This window comes from Lathyrus oleraceus, chromosome 1, assembly GCF_024323335.1.
Source record: "Lathyrus oleraceus cultivar Zhongwan6 chromosome 1, CAAS_Psat_ZW6_1.0, whole genome shotgun sequence".
Taxonomy (NCBI): Eukaryota; Viridiplantae; Streptophyta; class Magnoliopsida; order Fabales; family Fabaceae; genus Lathyrus; species Lathyrus oleraceus.
The window spans coordinates 432,740,734-432,747,624 of record NC_066579.1 but is presented as its reverse complement, the minus strand read 5'-3'; the positions used below and the strand labels follow the sequence as shown (position 1 = coordinate 432,747,624).

The 6,891-nt window shown below is 27.9% G+C and overlaps 1 pseudogene; it reads right to left on the bottom strand.

Annotated features, from left to right (window-relative positions):
• Positions 1 to 2,082: 2,082 nt before the first annotated feature.
• On the bottom strand, positions 2,083 to 3,583 carry LOC127114619 (GDSL esterase/lipase At1g29670-like; annotated as a pseudogene).
• Between the last annotated feature and the right edge of the window lie 3,308 nt (positions 3,584 to 6,891).

Here is a 6,891-nt window from a genome sequence, read left to right as displayed (position 1 = left end):
ATTTTCTATTCATAACTTATTTGAAGTTATAATTCATAAGGTTAATTACTAACAAGTATTATTATTTGAACTTATATGTGTTTAAAGTCAAGACACCAAGAGACAAGACACGTAGACATTAAGATACTATTATTTGATGTAATGATGTGTAAGTTGTAGGTTATTTTGTGCAATTTTGGTTTTGATGTAATATACAATTTTTGGTTCTTAATGCAATTTTTTCTTTGATGAAATACAATTTTTGGTATGATGCGATTCAGAACTTGGTGTGTTGTTATTCATGGTCTGATACGATTAAGTAAAATTCAGGTTTAAAAATTAGGAATTATGTAAAATTACAAAATATATATCAAAAAAATAAATAACTTTACAACGGTTGCTTAATACACCCGTTGTTATAGGTAGAGTGCTATCCGGAATAATCAACACCAAAAATATTGTTGTAGGATATCGAACCCATAACCTATAAATACTTTCACAATGATTGTTTAAAACAACTGTGGTTATAGGTTGTGCGTTTTCCAGTTTACTACAATGGACAATAAATTATGGTTGTAAACTACACACTTACAATTACACCCTACCTCACCATTGTTGGTCAACCGTGACGACATCCCTCTTCCAATCGAGGTGAAATGGATTTTCCATGATAGTGTCAAGAAATCGTTCTAAGGATGAAGTACCTTATCTAGACTCTGGCTGCAAAAATAATATGGTTGAAGTTAAAGCTTAGTTTTTTGAGTTTGATGGAAACATTAGGGAAATTGTTAAATTATAAGACATCTCCAAGATGTCTATTATGGAGAAAGGTAATGTATATCTAGCTACCTTAGTATCAGGACACATGTGATTACTGATTTATATTATCTACCTAGCTTGAGAAATAATCAATTTAGCATTGGAGAAATGTAGTTGAGGAATCTCATCATTCTGGTCAAGCATGATTCCTGCCAAATCTTTCTTGAAGAGAAAGGTTTGATCTTAACCACTCAAATGTATCATAATAGGATGTATGTAATTAATGGTCCAATTATTATACTAATGTTCTTTCATACCACTAAGAAAATCTCATCTCAGTTGTGGCATATCAGATATAATTATCTAAGCATTAAAGGTTTAGACATTCTTGTAAAGAAATAAATGGTGAGGGGTTTTCCAAACAAAGTGAACATAGAATAAAAATTCATTTATTTCTTGGTGGGGAAGCAACACAGAGATCCTATTCAAAAACAAGCAATTTGAGAGCTAGTGTAGAACTAGAGCTTGTACATGATGACATTTATGGGTCAATCAAAACTGAGTCACATGGAGGAAATAGGTATTTCATCCCATTTACTCATGGATTTAGTTGGAAAACATGGATCTATTTTTTGAAAGAAAAATATGGTGAATTTAATGTCTTCGAAATATTCAAGGCATTAGTTGAAAGAGATTCTAGTTGGTTGATTCTTTGTCTCAAAATAGATATAGGATAAGAATTTACATCAAGTCCTTTTAATGATTTGTATGGCTTGCAAGGGATCAAAAGACATCAAACTACTGCATTTACTCCATAACATAATGAAGTATTTTAGAGGAAAAAGAACACATTCATGAATAGGGTCAGAAGTATACTATCATACAGAAATGTTCCCAAACAAGTATGGCCAAATGAAGTGAGATGTGTCTCCTATGTCATGAATATAAGTCCAACCATCACAATCATGAACACGACCCTTAAAGAAGCACTGAATGTAGTAAATATGAAGATAACAAGACTTTTAATGAAACCATCTTCAAGCAAATGGTGGGAAGTTTGATGTACCTAATAACTATCAGACATGAAATGGTTTCTCAATTTATTAGTTTTCATATTAGTTTTTGAAGTAGTTTCTATATTACTTGCTCTAAAAGTAATGACCATAACTAACTTGTTTATAAAAGGAATAATTTCATTGAATTAAAGTAGAGAATACCATTGTATTCAATACTTAATTAGTTGATTTTATTATATGTTATAATAATGTTATTCGAGATGAAAAGATTGTTTCAAATATAGGTAAGAAAATGATGAATTCATACAAATAACTTGAACTTGTTTACTTAGGTAGAAGTACTAAGATTTGATGGAATCACATTTGTGGATTCTAATTCCATTTTGTTTCATGTTCAACAAGGTGTTTGAGATCCATAGGATAAGTAAAGCCTGAATCATATGAATTATAAGATCTTTTTGCAGTGAGTAGGTTCCTAGCCTCAATTGGATAGAATTCATCCCAAAACACATATTCACTCCTATTATAGCATGGTCTTTCTTCAGGAATACACTATCCACTATACTTCGATGGATAACAAGGAGCATTTGAGACAGCAAAACTTGAAATCCATGAAACATGATGCATGACTATAGAATCAAAACTATTTTATTGTAAACTAATGTTATTACCATTAGAATTGTGGCCGTCTGATTCTAATGTACTATTTATGAAGATAAATTTGGAATCATCCAAGAAATTCAAAAAATGAGTCACTAGAGATTTAAGCTTTGCATTGAAAATAAATTCATGGACATTCTCCTCCTCCACACAAGTCCCATTAGTTCCATGACTGAAGATGGCTTTTGGAGTGCATCCTAGAAGGCCCATCCCAACTAACACAAATTTTATAGCTCCAATGCCATGTAGAGCATGTAATCAAATGGAGTTATTGTAAACTGTCATTATAAATTATGTAACTTCAATTAATAATATTTTGAGTAGACATGTACCAATAAATTCAAAGATAAATCTTGAACTAGAGCTTTTGCATACTGCTGAGGACTATAAATGTGGCTCGTTAGGTAGAGGTGTGGAAGAAAGTAATTGTTTATGTAATCATTACTTCCTATATTCACATGATACAAACATTTGTTCAGGTATTTTTGAGCTTTCTCAAGACTTCCAAGTCTGCCAGCAATTTGAGAAACTATAACTCTATGATTTGTTAATTGTAATCCCAAGCTGATAACAAAGCCTTATACAGATATAGACATATTGTAATATAAATCATACAAGATCAAGTTGAATAATCAAAGAAATCATAAGGGTCTTAGATTGATTTATTATACCGCCTTGCTTGTTTCGTTACGAATTCCAGCTCCTTCAGGTGCATAGTTCACACCTTTGAGTGTGTCTGGAATGAATTTCTCAAATCCCAAAAGTTGAGTTGGTATCATAAAAAAACGTATGTTTCAATACATACAATTCACTGATAAGAAAAAAAAGAGATAAGAATTCATAAGGTTGGAAGAATGTTACTTATTATGTTGATTGAAGTTCGACCGTTGGTGAATCTTCCAGTAGGGCCGATCGGAAAATCAATTCCATAAGATTTGTAATTTGATTTTTGAGAGGTAGGAAGATTATTGTTGTTTACAGTATCAGATAAAGAGTCTTCGAAGATAAAAACACAAGGCACTTGGGATTTGCCATTGACACAATAATGCAAATAGCATGCGCACAAGAAAAAAATAGGCATCACAAACCACATCTTGATCATATAAGAAGAAAATATAATGAAACTAGTGAATCTGTGAAATAATTAAAGAACCAACATAAACAAAAATATTATTGATGGGGCAAGATAATTAATAAAGCTTGATTTCTTGTAAATTACATTACATTGAATTTTAATAATAATCAAGTGGTTTGAGTAAATTAAATAACTACTAGTATTACTTTTTTCTATGTGCAATTAAATTGGGATCAAATCCAGAATCAGATTGTTAATTAGAGTCAATTTATATTCCCAATGAAAGACTAAAAAACAATGGATTGAGTTTGAACTTTGAAAAGAGTATATCTTTTTCATCTTTATGTCACCTTCTCTTCTTGTCATTCGCACCAATTTTTTTCCTTTTTTTATTTTTGTGATTAGTTGTTACTTCCTTATGTTTCTTTATAAGTTGTTTTGAACTTTTTACATATATAAAAAACATTATATATATATATATATATATATATATATATATATATATATATATATATATATATATATATATATATATATATATATATTTATTATTATTATTTTATGAAAAAGAGAAACTAAAAAAGATTTTACAATATTGTTCTTTATAAATTAATAAAATAGATAAATTTAAATAATTTAAAAAGTGATAATAGTAAATATTTAAGGATATAATAAAAAAAATATTAATAATTCATTCGTATTGAAAATCGATTTATATTTAGACTCAATTTATATTCCCAATGGAAGACTATAGGACGATGGATCGAGTTTGAACTTTCAAAAGAGTATATCTTTTTCATCTTTACGTTATCTTCTCTTCTTGTCATTCACACGAAATTTGTTTCCCTTTTCTATTTTTATGATTAGTTATTACTCCTTATATTTTTTTATAAGTTATTTTTAACTTTTCGCATATATTAAAAAAATGATTATTGTTTGTTTAAAAATAAAAATTAACAGAATTTTACAATATTGTCTTTTATTAATTAATAAATAAAATAAATTTAAATACTTTAAAAAAGAGATAATAACAAATATTTAAGGATATAATAGAAAAAAATATATTAATGATTCATTTGTATTTTAATAAAAAAAATTCTTCAAAAAGAGAGTATTAAGTTCTATTTATTTTGTACTAATAATTTAAAATACTATATGATTTTTTTTTTTAAAAATATAATAAAGTTTTGTTTGATTAGTAAGATGATTTCACACAATGTTGAACTAATGTACGCCACAAGATTATCTGAATTAATTGATAAAAATTAAATATATAATAAATAAAAGTCATAAGAAATTGATAAACTAATTCCGTGTAATTCTCATCTATGTTTGAAAAACTATAATCCAATGAAAAGAAAATCTATCGATTATAAACAGGATCGGCCCAAATCAATTTAGAGGAGTTATTTTAATATAAAAAATAAGACACAAAAAATACAATTATAATATTTAAAAATGACACAAAATATAGTTATATATTAATCAAAGATGAATTTAATTATAATCGTTTTGACTTTTGGTCAATCTTATTTTTTATGTATTCGATTTTTATTATAGTATTTTTTATATTAGATTTTTATTATAGTATTTTTTATTTTTAGGTTTATAAATGAAAAATAATTGAGCCTCCCAAAATTTAGGGTCTTGTGTAGTAGAGTATGTTACTCCTGTACAGGGTCGGTCCTGATTATAAGTAGTCAATAGTACATGATAGTCTTATTTAAACTCTCTTAATTCAATGTTCTTTTCTAAATACTATATGTGAATTTCAACTCAAACTCCCTTTAAATTGAAATTTTCTCACTTCCACTCAAATACTATTCCAAGTGTTTGTTAGAAATAATATTCAGGACGTGACAAATTTCACGATTACAGACCACAAATTCTATCTTTAACAAAAACAAGGCACACTACAAACCACAAATAGTTAAACTCTCGTGATGTGTTAATACTCTTTTAATGTGTGTGTCTACGACAAGATAAACGCTATATTTATATAAGGATGACTATCCAACAAAAAGTTCTATTAGAATACAAACAAATTCATACTATTTTTACAAGTAAAATTTGAAAATTAATTCTTCAAATAAATCTCTTAATCAAAATAAATTGAATTAAATTTCTTTTAAATGATTCTAATAATTAAATATTTTCAAAACAAATCAGTATAATCTTGAACAAAATAAATTTGAAATAAATTTTTCTAAAATAAGTCTTTAAAACATAATCAAACTAAAACTTTTCAAAAAACACATCTATCTAAACATTTTGCTTAAAATTACATTTATAAAAACAAGTCAATCTAAATATAATAGTATATAATTTGTTTAAAATTTTAATAAATAATAAATTTTATTTATTTTGATGGTTCTGTTCTTCAAACCTACCAGTAAAGTTAAAATTATGGAGATTTGTTGACCTAAGCCTTCTTCCCTAAACCATAGATTACCATGGACAAGCTCTTTTTCCCAAGAAGGTGTATCAATCAAGCCCCAATATTAACCACAAAGTCAGTCCCAAACCCTAACCTAAATTCTCACAAGTCTTTTTCCAAAGCAGATACAAATGTTTGCAATATCGCTTTGAGTCAGCTTCGGGCCCCTTGTGTCAAAAGAGATACACTGTCTATAACGCACTACTATAAGTAATGCATTTTATGATAACGATTTTACCCCACATAATAAAAAACTGAGGTATATGTTATGTACAAGTGTGATTTGGAAGTCCCACATTACATAGAAAAGTAAAAGTTGAGCACTTTAAAAATGAGATGACTCATACACCTATCACCTTGAAGCAGATTTCTATATATTGAATAATCATGATGAAGTTCAATCTTACATGGGCACTCACAAAAAAGTTATGAAGACAATATATCCTTGAATGAGTGAGAAGTGGTTGTTGACATAGAATAATAATAAATTCATAAAATTGTTTAATAAAGGATTTTATTATGATGATAGTGCATCTGAGGTAACTAAATGGTTATCGTGTGATAACTTGGGTTGCATACAACATTTCTAATATTTCCTTTTATACAAAAGTGTAAGATGATCATAGTACAATGCAAAATAATCGGGTTATGGTTGAAGCTGAATCCATGTATTTCTCTAGTTTGAAAGATAAGAATCCTATATTTGCATCTAGAGTGTTTCATGGTGTCATTGAGTAGATTTTGGAGATTGATTATGTTATTTTCAAAGTGTATTTATTTAAATGCAAGTGGGTTCCTAATAAAAATGGTGCACAAACCGATGAGTTAGGATTCACACGGGTTGACCTTGACAAGGAAACTTATATTACCAAATCATTCATCATGGCTGCCAAAGCAAAATAAGTTTTTTATTTGCTTACTCATAATGATGAAAATTTTGATATTCCTTCTACTCTTTCTTACGC